We start from the raw sequence: 16,158 nt of genomic DNA, 5'->3' as shown, positions 1-16,158 counted from the left end.
GCTTGTTAGCTAATGCCTCAGTGTTGAAGTGGAGCTGTGATGAATTTTTCCTCACTCAGGACTTCTGATTGAGTCAAGCCTCCCACCCCGCCTCACAATAATCTCTCCCCTTAGTCCCAATCCCTGCCCTAGGGATAAAAATAGAAAGGGAGGTTTCACCAGAACCTGAAAGAATTCAGGAGCACAAGGTGGCTCTGGTCCAGAACTTTGGGATAGAAAGGTAACAGGTGTCTCTGCAATGTGGGTGTGAGTGTGTGTGTGCTCATTCCCACACCAGCAGAGAAGACTCACAGCACAGTTCCACGAAATGGTGGACTTTGGTGAGGATTCTTCCATAATGAAAGAAGCAGCCTCTGGCTGTGGACATCAGTGCCCTCCGCTTGGGCCCTGAGGGGCTGTGTAGGTGCAGGAAGCAGCAGCAGCTCATGGGGGCTTTGCCTGGCACTCATGGCTTCCTGGGTTTAGGGCTCCAGCAGCAGGTTCCACAGGAAGTCAGAGCAGAGTGAGGGGTAGGGGGAATGGTGCTGCCACATGGTAGTGTTGGGAAAAGTCACCCATCAGGTATCTCCTGGAAAGCCCTGGTACAGCTTAGAAACCTCAAAATGGTGGGGGTGGGGGGAGTCCTCTGCTCCAACATAGCAGACGGAGGCAGAGAAATTCATTCATCCATCTATTCATTCATTGATTCTGCATAAATGGAACCGAGTAGCTCTGAGCAAGTACGGGAAAAAAAAAAAGACAAAAACCTGGTGCCCTAACAGAACTTTCATTGTAGTGAAGCAAGGGGCAATGCAAATGAGCAAACACATGGATAATATCAAGTCAGGTAGTGAGAAGTAGTAAGAAGAAAATACAACAGGATAATAGAGAGTGGGGGGTTGGTGGAGAAGACTACTCTTTAGCTAGAGGTCGCAGTCTCCAGAGTTAGAAAAAATGTTTATGTTGTTCTTAGACACACACACATAACATACACTTTTGAATTTAATAGTAAACAATAAAAAAGCTTCAATTTTTGTGTCCATTTCCAACCATCACAATTTAAAGAATTTATTATAGGCCAATTTAAGTTACAAGAAATGATTAAGGGACTGTTCATAAGTTTTATTATACTTTTATTATACTTTTTTATTATACTTTTATTATATTTTTATTATAGATATTATTTTATAAATTATGATACAAAGGAAGTGGACCATAAAGTTTAAAAATCTTTGCTTTACACGGACTTCCTTGAATTGATGTGTTTTATTCATTGGATGAGTGAATAAATGAATGAATGAATGACGCATGATAGCCCGGTTAAGCAGACAGGTTCAAAGCCATCACTTATTAACTTGACTTTGAAACCTCTATTTCTGAAAAGAGGAGTAAAAACCATAAACATAGGATTGTGAGGATAAGATAGCGCCTTTAGAGTGTGTAGCACAGAGCCAGGCAAACAGTAAACGGGCACTGATTTAAGAATAAACAGCAGGATGTCATGTTTGTGAATTCTAAACTATGAATAGTTTTTTAAAATAAAAATTTATTTAAAGACAGACTGTGAAATAACTACTGAGCCTAGGATTATTAATAGAAATCCAGCAGTCATTCTCAAGAAAAAAAATGGCATTAGTTTATTTCTCTTGGATTTATTTTTAAAGTTAACTGTTCTTTCCTAACCTAAAATAATAAAATACGTCTTCCTTCATCCTGGTACCTGTGAAAAGTCACATCCAGATTGCATGAAGAATCAAGGAGACATACACAGCAGCCTTTGGGCTCTCTGCACATGTATGAATAGAGATTTGAGATCTGAATGTACAGTGGACATTTTCTAAGTACTATGATGAGTACCAGGCATGGACCTAGATCTTTAGAGATGGATTCACTAATTTAATCCTTTTAAACTAATATGCCAGGAATATATGGAAACAACTTTCCTGAACAGGTATGTCCCTTCTCTAGGCCAAATGATAAAAATGTCTATCTTACTTTTGATACAAATATCAAATACGTCATTGCTGTTGTTTTTCTGATAACCAAAGTAACATTTTCTTTTCTTTTTTTGAAATATTTCCAAATTTCAGCCCTTTATTTTTTTTCATCTTTTAATTCCTATGGGGTTCATCAATTCTTTATCAGTTAACATTCTCATTGACAAAGACCAATTTATGTTAACTATAGTTATATATAACATATCAAGGGAAAATCAGAACACAAGACTTCATCAGCTAAATAGAGTTCAACTCAGTTTGCTGTTATGGAGACAAACAAGATAAATACATTGAAGCATAAACAAAATATTAACGCTGAGAATAACAGCATTCCAGAAGAAAACGGAAAGCTGAAGATACAATAAAGGTCTCTAATTTACAATATGTATAATTATATAATTTATTAAAATCAACACAATTCATGTACAAAATATTAACATGGCAGCCATTAAGTTTGTTAAGCACTTCAAATACTGAAATGTTAAAACAGTAAAACTACACTAAGCAACTTTTGCATCAAGGGGTCTAATCTAGCTCACTAGTTCAGGCTGAACATTCACTCCGAAGTATTTCTTCAGGCATGCAAAAAACAGGGCTAACAGGTTTAATCTGTTCTTCTCCCAAAAGTGACAATCCAGCAATTCCAAATAGAGTATGAAAAGGATCTACCATATCTCCTGGCCTGTCCGCAAATCCTCCCGTTTCTTCATCTTGACATGCTAAAATGAAACTGCGCAGTTTCTCTCTGTCAATCTAATGAAGCCTTCCAATTATCTTTAGGGAAGCCAACACCCACCAAGAATAGCATACATCTGGTAACTTCTCTGGCCTTCCATTGAGTCCACCTGATGGAAGCTGTCGTTCACAAAGCCACCAACCAAGTAAATCAGAATTTACTCGAAGCAACTGACTAGTAATAGCCAGGAATCCTGCCCAGCATGGGATTCAGAACCTGGCCTGCAACCAAATCCACCATCAAAGTTCATACATGATAAAACAAACTCGATTGCCTTTTCCACATTAATAGCATCCAGCTTCCCCAATAGAGCCAAAGTTGCCACCGCACAAAAGGAGAATCTTGTGTCGATTTCTCCCTATTATATAAAAGTAGATTTTCACATCCCATGAAGCAGCTGGTCTCTCCTGCCTGCACTGTATTCAGCCCTTATCTTTTAGACTGGCCCCCTCTGTTCCAGTACTCCTGTACGCTGATATAACTAGCACAGTGCATGCTGGAACTTCCAGCAGACCATTAACTCCAGTTAGACCAGCTGCTTAGTGGGACCCCAAATATCTCCAGTGAAAGAACCATCTTCTTTCTGTAGACTCTGAACATACTCCACAACTTTATTTACATCAATAACATTACTACTATCATAGAGAGTAAGAATCTGGACAGCACTAAGAGTGTACGAAAGATGAGGATCATGTCCAACACTAGCACTTATTCCACCACACTCGTGTTGACAAGACTTAATAAATGTCAGAATTTCTTCTCTATTCATGCGAGGTAGCTGTCCCGTGAGATCCATTACAGTATAGATGCCACTCATTCTCAAATATTCAGACACACAGTATTCATAATCATCTTTCTCTGAGCCACAGGATGCTATATAATCTGCATGCTTCTCCACTAACAGGGTGTCGGGTGCATCTGACTTGATAATAACATCCTTCTGCGGTGTGCCCATGTCTGAGACCGAAAAGAGGTAACATTTTCATTGTAGGAAATAAATACCTTGCCCTACCAAGTGCCTTAACAATTTGGAATATTTTCTTTGTTGGTTTTACATCTCTTTGTTTCTGTTTTTTTCTCTCTCTCTTCTGTTTATCTACAAAATTGGAATTATGTAAATAACATTCCTTGAACAAATGATTTTTAATGGCTTACACTATTTCATTTATTTCATTATATGGATAAATTATCAAGTAACCATTAGGTAATATTGGGGATTTAGGTTATTTCCAGATTTCTACCATTACACATAATGCTACAATAGCTATCTTTATACATATCTTTGACAGCCTTCTTCTTCGAAGAATTATTTGATCAATTTGAACATGAGCACCTATTTTCATGGCTTAAAATATTTTCATCCAGAAAGGCTGTAACAATTTACACTCTCAGCAGGATATGAGTGTCTAGCCCACTCTACCCTTGCCAGAATTGACAGCATGATTTTAAAAACACACAAAAAAAAAAAGGCATAAAAAAATGTCAATTTCCTAGAGCCAAAAATGTATCTTATTGTTTTCTTAAATCTGCTCCCCTTTTTTTTTTTGCTACTAATAAGGTTCATCTTCTTTTTCCATGTATACTACACTATTTTCTTTTCTTCTGTTTTTTTTTTTTGCAAACTGTCTATTCATGTCCTCTGCCCATTTGAAAAACTGGATTGTTCAGGATATCCTTATTATCTGACAAAACCCCTTTCTATGTTAAAGATATTAATATTTTGGGGGGTAATATTTGTTGCATTTTTTTTTTTTTTTACTGGGTGGTATTTATCTTTTAAACGTTTGCTGTATTTTTTGTTCTAAGGAGTTTCAAATTTGCATATATTAGGCATGCATCATCCCTGCCCTGCTCTGAGCCCTTTTCTGTCCAACTCACATTCTCTTCTCAGAGAACTTGCTCCTGTCCAGAGAAGGCAGTGGGTCCTCCCTCCTGCTGGCCTTGGTTGGAATAGCTGGTCCAGGGTGGAACAGCTAGCCAGAAAGCAGCAGACACTGGTTGTGTAACTGAGCCCGGGTCCAGTGCTCAGATCCCTGGTCCTTCTAGAGTAGCTTCTCTGTCTTAGCCTTGGGAAGGCCCAGCCCAATCACTGTCCTTCCCTGTGGATTAATCCAAGATCCCTTTCTAGTAAACCCTCCATTTACTTGTGGTATTCTTGGTTTAGTCCCTCACTCTCATAACTATTATATCTTTAATGAAACATGGTGAAATAAAGTAATTCTTTCACTTGTGGTTTCTTCCACTGCTCTTACATTTCAAAATATGTTCCCATCCCAGTATTGGTTAAATAGTCACCTATTTTTTTCTCCTAGATTAAAAAAAAATTTTTTTTAAACCCCACATAATTCTCTATTTCTCTGGAGTGTATTTTGGTATGTGGTTTGCTGAATAATCCATTTCTTCCCCTACTGGTTTGCTGTGTTCCAAGTGATCACCAACTTTGTGTGTGTGTGTGCGTGTGTGTGTGTATCTTTCTGTGTATTTCAGGGCTATTTATTCTGTTGCATTGATTCTTATGCCTGCAGTACATTGTTTTAATTATTGCAGATTTACTATGTATTTTGATATTTGAGATACCAAGTTCCTTTTCGTTGCTCTTTTAAAATTTTTCATAGCCACCCTGTCCAGAATTATTTGGGTTATCAGAATATATCTTTTGTGGAGGGCTGTGGGGTGGCGGTAATGGGGAGATGTTGGTCAAGGGGACAAACTCTCAGAAGATGAACAAGTTCTGGGGATCTACTGTTCAGCATGGCGACTATAGTGAATACTACTATACAATAGAGTATTGTATACTCGAAATTTGCTAAGAGAGTAGTTCTTAAGTGTTCTCACTACAAAAAAAAAAGTAACTGTGAGGTGATGGATGTATTAATTAACTTGACTGTGGTATTTCACAATGGATACATATATTAAATCACCTTGTATACCTAAGTATAGACACATCAAATATACGTCAATAGAGCTGAAAAAATCCATTAAAAAATACATGTCCTGGTCTTTCGTCATGTCACTGACTAGACTAGACTATCTCAAGCTCTCAACAGCCAGTTATGGTTTAACCAAGTCCAATAAGTCCATCTTCACAAAACTAGAAGAAACTTGACTTCTGGACGGCCAGGTTTACTGCCACAAATTCTGCTCATCGGTCCTGCAGATTAAATCCAGAAGGTAGCTAAGAGAGATTTAGGTAGCAAACGTGCTGTGGGCAGCATTACAATTTGCCTCTTTTTAAAAAGTTGGGTGAAGAAAATTGGGTAGTCGACAAAATTAAAACAAATTAATGTACTTTCCTTTCAAAAGGTTTTTAAAAACAGACGTTAACATGCCTTGCAATCTGATCTAGCACAAAATGCTTTCCTTGATATTTAAATCTTTTTGATACTTAAACATCTATTTATACCATTTGTTTTTATACAACAACATACAATAGTTACTGGTACATTAAGGAAAAATAACCATTAACATCTCCAAGCAACTACTACATTTTGCTTTTTAACTATCATTCTAAAGGCACTTTCTATATATAATTAGATTTTTTGGTGACGTATATACTTATCTAAAATTAGCACTATATGAATACATAAAACAGAATAATTTTGGGACTTTACTGATAAATTTTTCATTAGAAAGAAAAGTGATGGACTAGGGAAAAAACACCTGCCAGGAACGTCCCAGAACTGCCTAGTTGGCAGTACCATCCCTGCTGCTCCACACCTGAATTTCTACACATCACAAAAGCAATCAAACAAAAAGGCCGACAAAGATACTATCTTACATGCAGAGAATGGGTAGGGAATCCAATGTTATTTCCTTAACAGAAAAAGAGAGACTAAAATATTTTAAAATGCAACAACTAAAATGGTATAAATGTTAGTATATATGATACTTTCCCTGACTTTATATATTTAATACATATGTTTAAATACAGGTTTATTATATTTTAAAACACTGCTGCTAAGAGAGAAAACAAAAGGCAAAGAAAACAGATTTGAGGATTTTAAGTGATTTCTTAGTGATTCTACTTTATCAATTTAAAAGCAGAGTACTCTAAACAAGGCCTCACACTTTTTAGTATATAACTAGAGGGAAAAGAATAAGTCCTTTCCTTAACTGAGATTTTTACCTACTTTACCTACATCATCACTATTATTAAACCATTTTGCAGATAATGAAACTGAGGCTCAGAAGTTACTATTCTAAGGTTACACAGCTAGGGGACTGAGCAGGATTTAAGCCTGGAGCTCAAGTGCTTTCCACCACATGGGGTTCAGAACCTTTTTGTGCCATGGACCCCTCTGGCAGTCTGGTAAAGCCAATGTACCTTTTCTTGGAATTGTGTTCTGAGATTCCTAAAATAAACACATGGGGTTATAAAGGACAAAAATTATAACAAAATAGAGTTATCAAAATATTTTTAGGAAAAAAATATGTGATATAGCAATATATATTCTTTATTAATGTATTAAATAAGAAGATACACTATAGGATCTGATAACTATGGTAATTTTGAAGCAGTGATGAGCATTAATATTTCAACGACTTTAACAAATAATAATATCTACAATAACTTTAAAGTACTATGCAAACATCTGATTTCTATTGTTGAAAAGTCACAGGTAGTGCTACTGGTTTGTTGCCTACGTTCATGTGTTGTTTTCCTAGACACCTTATTTCCTTCTCCAAAGGAAGGTTCCCTACCTATTTGTCCTAATCAGAAATCTAAATTTTCATCAGAGGTTAGTGAAAATAAAGATGTTAATTTGTTTCCCTCAATCATGTCATAGACTTCCTGAATTCTGTCTACAGACCCCTTAGGAACCAGTTAAGTACTCAACGTAGATTCCATGTATACAGCACGAAGACACCTACAATGAAACTGTGATGAGGGTGAGTCAAACAAATGAACGTCCCCACCAGAACACTGAGCAGGGTCAGGCAGTATAGGTTGCTGGCCCACTTCTTTCAGGGCCAATGTAACCAGCCTCGCCTTCCCGACTAGTGTGGGCTTGTGCGTGCATATGGGTGTCTGTGTGTGTGTATGTGTGTGTGTGTGTGAGTGTGTGTGTGTTGGAGATGGGAGATGTGAGTTACTACACTTCCAAAAGGCACCTTTACTGTCCTGCCTGACCAGTGTCTGGTACCTGCCGACTCTCTCCTTCACAGTGTGCAGCTGAGGTACCACCACCAGGAGGTGTCAGCAGGTCTTTGGGAAGCACACCTTATTAGGGTACCTGGAGGAGGAGGGAGGAGGGAGGAGGAGGGAGGAGGAGGGAGGGGGAGGAAGAGGAGGAGGGAGGGAGGAGGGAGGAGGGAGGAGGAGGGAGGGGGAGGAAGAGGAGGAGGGAGGGAGGAGGGAGGAGGGAGGAGGGAGGGGGATGGAAGAGGAGGGAGGAAGGAGGGAGGAGGGAGGGGGAGGAGGATGGGGGAGGATGGGGGAGGAGGGGGAGGAGGAGGGAGGAGGAGGGGGAGGAGGGGGGAGGAGGAGGGAGGTGAGGCCCAGCAGAGAGTAATGGCCTTCATAGGGCTGTAGCAACCTCCAGCAGTGGTCACGAGGGGTAGCAGTCAGTGGAGTGGGTGCCAGAGGAGGCAGCAGGGGGCAGGTATCTGTTTCCAATCACCTGATTCGCCTGCCTTGCAGCTGCATATTCTGATGCCCGAGGTCAATATTTCAGATGGTCGTCGTGAATGTCAAACAATGTCTGATATTCACCCACACCGAGTTCCTAGAGAACAGCATATTCATTTGTTCTCCTCATAACTGATAGGATATGTTCACTTAACATATTCAAGTTAAATTAATTTAAGATGTTATCTAAAAATTTAAATACCTGAAATGCTGCCAGAGTAAAACAGACAAACACATTTGGCTTTATTTTCTCGACTTGGTACGTTGCAGAGAACATTCCTGTGGTTGCGTGCATGTGTGTATGTGTGTGTGGGAGCTGGTCATGGGGGAAGGCACAGACTTTCCTCGTGATTTCCTTACATTTCCTCCTTGGGGTTCTCAGAAACCATGTGCCCAGCAGCAAGCCCAAGAACCTGCCTTGAGCATGCATGCCATTTGCAGTTCTTTGGGAGAGAAAGAAGCATTTATGTGCCTTTAATTGGCAAGGAAGGAGGATCATAAACACAAATTGATACAAGCAAAGAAGGATTATACTTAAAGACAAAAAGGAGGCAGAATAATTCAGACCCTCTGCAAATAAAAGAATGGTACTCCAGTCCAAATTTCCTAGCTTGGCATTTGGGGCCATCCTCAATTTGGGCCTCCTGACTGGTCCAGGAAGACCCTGCCCTGCGTGGTGTGGCCTTTTCTGGCTGCTCCGGCTTCGGCTCAACCTACCCTTCCGCTCACTCTCCTTCTCTAGTCTCTGTTCCTGGAATATCCTAGGCTCTCTTGTACTTTGGGGGCCTTAGCGTGCAGTTTTCTCTGCCTGGAAGGCTCTGGATTGTCTTCCTCATCACTCCGCCCCCCTCCCCTTTGTCTGGTTAACTTAGCCTTTAGGCCTTACCCAATCCTCCAGATCAGCCAGCTCCCCTTTGGTTGGGCAGACTGTGTTCGAAATAAGGGTTCCTGATAAAGGTGGGCGAGGGGAAGGCTGCTCTACTGGCCAAATCACATGCCCTGGTACTGGGCTACACACGCCTGGAAAAAATGATTCCTTTGTGTGAACTAGAAACAGGCTCCATCTGTTGCCGAACTCTGTGCCTATACGCTTGCATATACCTGAAGGAGCTGCCTTTTAATTTGTCCACAGAGAGGGGATGGCTTTTTCTAACTTGCACAAAGACACTGTATATCCTATCATTGGCTCTGCAAGTCTGCCTACTTGACATATGCAGCTGGGCTTTTCATTCATAGCACTTATCGTCAGTCTGTAGTCATCGATCTGTATGCTTAACTCGGTAGTATCGGTCACTCCCACTCAACAGTAAGGTCGGTTCGGGGAGGGGACGTGGCTTTTTGCTTACGATTCTCTCTCCAGTCCCTAACACAGTGCCCTGGCATAGATTCGAGGCTAACTGCATATTTGTGGAATGAATTAATGAAAAGGAGAGCCATGGAGATGCTGTAATGGAAGAAATAAGCAGACTCTGGGCACAATGGAAGTACCTAGCAAATTTACTTACTCTTACTGAATAAATGAGGATTTGAAAGATAGTAAGAAGCAGAAGCTGGCAGACCAAAACACTGAGTTCGTAACTGAAAGCAGAATTTTCATTGAAGCATTTCACCCCAGGGCTAGAAAGAAACATGCTGCTTCTAGAAGAAAGCAGTCAGGCCAGTCATGCCTCAAGAGCCTGCCTCCGAAGAAAAGGAGTTTTAAGGCAGGATAGCCAGCTGGGAGGAAACCTCCGTGAGACAAAAACCCAATGATTCATGAGATTCCAGGTAGACCAGGCATCTTGGAACTTGCAAAATTTGTTCGAACAAAAATTCTTGCCCAGTTGGCTGAAGACACTGAGGCAGAAAGTGTCCACGTGTCACCCAGTCCGTGCGCCACAGGAAAACGGGCTGCAAATGAACGGCCGGGGCCAGTGTAGGAACAGTCACAGCCCAGCAACTCCTGCAGCCCTCAGGGACTTGGAAAAGCAAGATCAGTGTGGGGCAGGGCTGAGGCACTGATGGTAAAGGGGCAGGACAACAGCAGTGTTAGGGCAGACGTCCGTACCCCAATTCCAAATTTTAAAAAATTACTCATTGGGAAAATGGAGAGAGGGAAAAAGAGGAAAGGTCCATCAGCAGTAACAGTTTCTCATTCTAGAAAAAAAAGTATGCTCTACCAGATCACATACATACTTTTAAAACATTCATATAAAATATATCATCCTATAAAGCTTCCTCTACGTGAATTCTGTATTTACCTAATAGCATATTTTAAAGATTTTTATAGCTACACAGAGATCTTTTTCCTTTAACACCTGCAACACATCCTACAGTATAATGTATATTGTAATTTACGTAACATAGAGACGACCATTCAGGCTGGTGATACAGTTCTAGTTTTTGTTTGTTTTAAAGTAGCCACATGTGGTTGGCAGCCTCCAAGGGGGCCCCTGAGAATCTCCACCTCCTGGTTTTCGCACCTTGCATCGCCCCCTCCCACACTGTACCAGTGTTGGTCTATGTGACCCAGAGTCTACGGCAGAAATGATGGTATGTCACTTCCAAGATTAGGTTATAAAAGACTGTGCCTTCCCTCTTGGGCTTCTCTCACATGCTCGCTCTGTTTCTCTTGGTTCATTTGTTCTGGGGGAAGCCAGCACCCATGGTAGGAAGACACTCAGGTAGCCTGTAGGGAGGCCCATGTGATGAGGAACCCAGGCCTCCAACAACCAGGAGAGTGAGCTTGGAGAAGAACCCTCCAGCCCCAGGCGAGCCCTGGGGTGACTGTAGCCCCTGCCAACAGTTTGATGGAAACGTCATGAGAGACCTTGAACCAGAACCACACAGCTAAACTGCCCCCAATTCCTGAACTCAGAAACTGTGCGAGATAATAGATGTTTGTTGTTTTAAGCTGTTAAGATTTGTGGTAATTCGTTATGCAGTAACAGATGACTAATACACCACATACAGTCAAGTCCTAGCAGTGGACTACTTAGAAAAAAGGTATATGCATTCAAAAATCTGAAAGATATTGCCAAATTGTCTATCAAAGAGTAGTAGCAATTTATAATCCGCCAACAAAGCACAAGAGTGTTGGTTTCTTCAAACCTCAGCAGCACCAGATATGGTCAAACTAAAGCAATTTTGCTAGATTAATGGGTGAAAAATGGCATCTGGTTGCTTTGTTTCCTGAATTTCAAAATTTTTTTGGACACATACCACGCATCATCAGAAATGAAAAGGAAAAGGTGCATTGCAGAGTTCTAAATGATTTCTTACAAAATGACAGAGCGAGCCACCATGCCTCAAGCTCTAAGCCACTATCTTATCATTCAAATTTCTATTAAATGATTAATTTTATAAAGGAAATAACCACTGAAGTTTGAGTCTGGCAGTAGAAGTCAACATCTCGTTTTGACTGCTTCCTCAAAAATGCACAGAACATTAAGTGATTTCAAGACGTGTGACCTTGAACCTTAAAGCTATCAGCCTTAAATCAGAAGTGATCTAAATCCAAATATTAATTCCCTTTAATGTTGCTGAACCAGAAGTTTAAAAACAAAAATAGAGTGAGTGATGGGGATCAAATGTATCTGTATTTTCCAAAACTACTTAAAGGAAACATCATAATAGTCTCAAACCAAATATGAACTCAACTAACTCCTTCCTTATTTGGCTTCAATTCCTGGGAAGAATAAATGGTTCTGGAAAAACCTCTTATCTTTTACAAAAAACTATACAGAGGACTAGAAGTCAGTGGTGCTTGAGAATAGCAAAAATAATCCTCCTTACTAGAGAAAAGCATTTGAAATCACTACAGGTCTTCCACCACCAGCAAACTTTGAGTTTCAAAATAATGAAGACAAATACATATTTAGTTATTTTTTAAAATAAACGATATTCCTGATGACATTTCACCAAATTATTAAATACATCTATCTGTTTCTACTTCCAGAAGTCATAAAAAATTTTTTTAGAAAAAAAAAAATCTACTTCTTGTAACAATACAGTGGACATACTATACCAGGGAAATTCTAGAAAGCTAGAATTTCCCTGGTACAGTATGTCTAGAGCCAAAATATCCAGGTGTCTAGAGCCAAAAACCAAGACAAATTGGTTACAGATTATATCAAATGATCACTTTAAACACATAAATGAGCAACTCAGAAGGCCCTGAATGGTTATTAAACCAACCAGTTGACTTCTCACTTAGTACATGACAAGTAAGTGACAATCTAATTTGATTATCATTGTTGCTTCCCAGGCTACACTGGTCTGAGGAAGGAAAACCCAAAGATGTGAGTAAAAACATGGCCTCCTCTCAGGAGAGGCTCTGGGACCCCCCCCCAGGACTCCTCCCAGTTTTCCTGGCAGGGAAACCCGGGGCGGGTATTAGGGCACTAAGGTCTCCTTGCTGCCCTGCCCTGTTCCGGAGTCACCTCTAATGGGCAGCCCCTGCCCCAGCTGGCCCTGACCCGGGTCAGCCTAGGTGCTCCTGCCAAGGCTGTTGGCTCCTGTGTCCGGCTCCAGCCATTCCTCCCCATCCACCACCCCCTCTGTCAGCACTCAGGTCTGTCCTTCCTGAGGTGAGGGAGGGCTCCCTCCCCAGCAGTGGTGCATCTGGGCCACTGCCCAATGGGACTTTGCTCTCTCAGTGAGCCTCAGCCCTCATCTTCAGCTCCCACAGTAAGGTGGATGCCATGCTCTCAGTCCTCCATGGTTTGGGTGGGAGAATGTTCCAGTCATACTCCGTAGCATCATCCTTAAAGCATTCTTCCCTGTTCACAGTCTAAGAGAGTTTTGGATAAGGCCATGGAACTGCAACTCTTTCTTTCCTCCCTAAGGATGCTGTGGCCGTGGAGGCTGGCAGTCTCTGAGCTCTGCAGGACCTCAGGGTCCACTACAGTGGACATTACTCCTTCTCCCCAAAGGTCTGCTGGATCCTCAGGCAAACACAAAGACCACCAGTGCTGTCTCGTCATTGCTACATGATCCACACACGTACTCTGTAGAGATTTTCTAATGAGCTACCTATGCATAAGCTCGCTAGGGCTTATACATAACTCTCTGTTATGCAACAACTCTCTGTTATTATACCCACAAAACTCCACTAACTCTGCATATAGAGGGGATAAAAGATTCTCCTACATGAAACTGTCTCATCCAATAGCAGCTCAGAATTCTGACCTGCTTGTCCGGTAAATCTATAACCTTCTGCTGATAACAAGTAACATGTTCTGCTAAAATATCTCCTTCCGTCCTCTGCATCACTATTGATCCTATACTTTACCATCCTCTAGTGAACACTACTGTGAACTGTGATTGGGTCATTTCAAGCTACTAGAGCCAAACTGCCTGGGTGTGAATCCAGGTCCAACTTTTACTGGTTGCATGACCCCAGGCAAGTTCCCTAAGTACTTAAAATTCCTTTATCCGTAAAGTAGAGACAGTAAAAGAATCTTCTCTGTAGGTTGTTATTAGTAAGAAATGAGTTAAGGCATGTAAAGTGTCTAGAACTGGGCCCGGCACACAGTATTCGCTATTAGCATTACTATATGAATCACCTTGTGCTGTACTATACCGCAGGATCCCTACGTCTGGTGAGATCTGCAGGTGAAATCATGCAGAAGGGATGGGGTTTTCACTCCATCACTTGCCTAGCTGTAAGTGGCTAAGCTGATGAGCCTCCCAACATGTTGTGACAATAACGTGCTGACAAGCTAAAGATGACTGCACCCTGTATGGAGGAGGAATTTGCCTGAAACCAAAAACAAGAGCAGAGTTCAGGCGATTAATCACCCTCATTCCTTTTCCCCCAGAACATTCAACTTTAGCAAATTCAGCAATTACTGCACAAGAGATTGTAAAAGGATGGCTGGCCACGTGGACACGCCACACTTGCCAGAAGCCACGTGGAATGCTGTCACCTTTCCACTCAAGCTCAGCCAGTTCTGACTCAGTAACTCTGCACACCAGCCTGTGACACCCGCTGGTTTCCAGATCATTAAACGGAGACACACTCCTCGGTACACCTTTCTCAAAAAGCCAACCAAGACCATGCACTTCCCAGCTGGACTGCCAAGTCTGCTATGCTTATCACGCAAAAGAAGGAATCCAGGGCCCTGCCTTTAAAGTTTTAACTGGAGAACGCGCTGAGCAATTTAGGCTCTCTGGATCTGCAGCGTCATCAGGGGACCACAATGAGATCCCTAAGTAAATATTTAAGGATCTGATATTTTCTTCCTATCATTTTTGCTAGGGTCTGAGCACAAGATTTATATCCTTATTCTGTCACCTGAAGAGATCCAGATAGGCCACCTGTAAATGTCCTAGTCTAGGACCTACTGAAGTGAAGTCATGATTCTACCTGCTGAGATGAGAAGGGCCGGCCAGATGCACAGCAGATCACCAGGTCAAGGCTTATTCTAATAACAATGGAAGCATATTCACTTAGGATGATGCTGTAAGTTAGTCCTTTAGAGAGCTTTACTTAAAATAAATGAACAAAAACCAAACAAATAAAACTAATATTTCTGGGAGGTGGGGGGTGGTGATCACATACTGGTTGTAATTGGAAATTAGGAAAGAAGTGTAATCAATATTTCATTTGCGCTGCTACTTACACAGTTGGGCAAAATCAACAATAGACAGGAGGACTTTGGGGATTCCCAACACTCCCGCCCCCAGAGGAGGCACTGTGGATATAAAGGGAGGCTCGGGGGCCAAATGACATGGGTTCAAACCAATTCCTTCACTGGCAACTACATGGGCTTCAGTAAATTTCTTAGTTTTTCTGTGCCTCAATTTTCTTACGTATAAGAGGACTGTTATGAAGATTTAAAGAGAGAATTTGTGGAATCACTTAGAATACCTGGTGGATAGTAAACATGCAATGAATGTTAGCTATTATTATTTGTTTTTGGAGTTGGCTTTCAAATAAAATAATTTTTTTAAAGTTATCTGAAAATTTACAAGTATACTTTGATACTTGTTTTAAATGGTTAAAAAATGCTAAATATTTGGGGGAAAAACTGGTATGATGGCATTTATGTTGTTCATGGCACTACCATTCACAGGTTACAAATCAAAAAGTCACCATTTCTGCTCCAAGGTACAGGGCCTCAGAACTACAAACAGAACTTTATAGCATAAAAAGCTTTTTTCCAAAACTAGATTACAAGTCTCTATAACTCAAAATACTGAAAACTGCCAGACTCAAGGATATATATACTATGTCTGTCAATTTCTTTTAAAACCTTGGTATATCATATACCCTAAAAATTGTTAAGATGAGAGTTTAGGAATTGGCATTTACTTAAAATATTGTCACTAACTACTACGAAAAGACAACTAAATTGACTTAATAATTTGAGCACTAGTTATTAGTATTTGGGTAAAAGCTTTTAGAAGGGACAAAAAGATGTGTGCATTATACACTGGATTTTTTGGGCACTTATTAACAATAATGGGTTTTTGTTTAATGATTTCACTTTCATGAATAGAGTAGTAACTGTCCCCCACCCCCATCAGAGGTGGGGGCATTTTTTAGTTTCTATTTGTATCAGCCAGGGGGTTATGCTGTGGTAACAAACATCCCCCAAACTCAGTGGCTTATAAACAAGGTTACTTTCTATTCATGCTACATGCCCTTCACAGGTCAGCAGGGGAGCTGTTCCATGTCACCATGTCATGTCCTCACTCAGGGATGCAGAGGCAAAGTGACCAGTAAGCAAGAACTTTGTCGGTCGCCATGGCAGGCAGAATAGAATATGTAGAATTCTACACTGGCTCTTAAGGTTTTCCCTTAAATGTGACACGTATCATCTCCAACTCAT

The 16,158-nt window shown here is 40.9% G+C and overlaps 1 protein-coding gene and 1 pseudogene across 3 annotated transcripts in view; both read right to left on the bottom strand.

Annotated features, from left to right (window-relative positions):
- C2H1orf21 (chromosome 2 C1orf21 homolog) overlaps nt 1-16,158 on the bottom strand; it is a 247,367-nt gene that overhangs the window by 84,635 nt on the left and 146,574 nt on the right. The window lies entirely within an intron of this gene.
- LOC137219802 (geranylgeranyl transferase type-2 subunit beta-like) lies at nt 1,159-6,458 on the bottom strand (annotated as a pseudogene).

Source organism: Pseudorca crassidens, chromosome 2 (genome assembly GCF_039906515.1).
Source record: "Pseudorca crassidens isolate mPseCra1 chromosome 2, mPseCra1.hap1, whole genome shotgun sequence".
Lineage (NCBI taxonomy): Eukaryota > Metazoa > Chordata > Mammalia > Artiodactyla > Delphinidae > Pseudorca > Pseudorca crassidens.
Note: the sequence above shows the minus strand (reverse complement) of the source record. Positions and strands in the feature narration are given on the sequence as shown.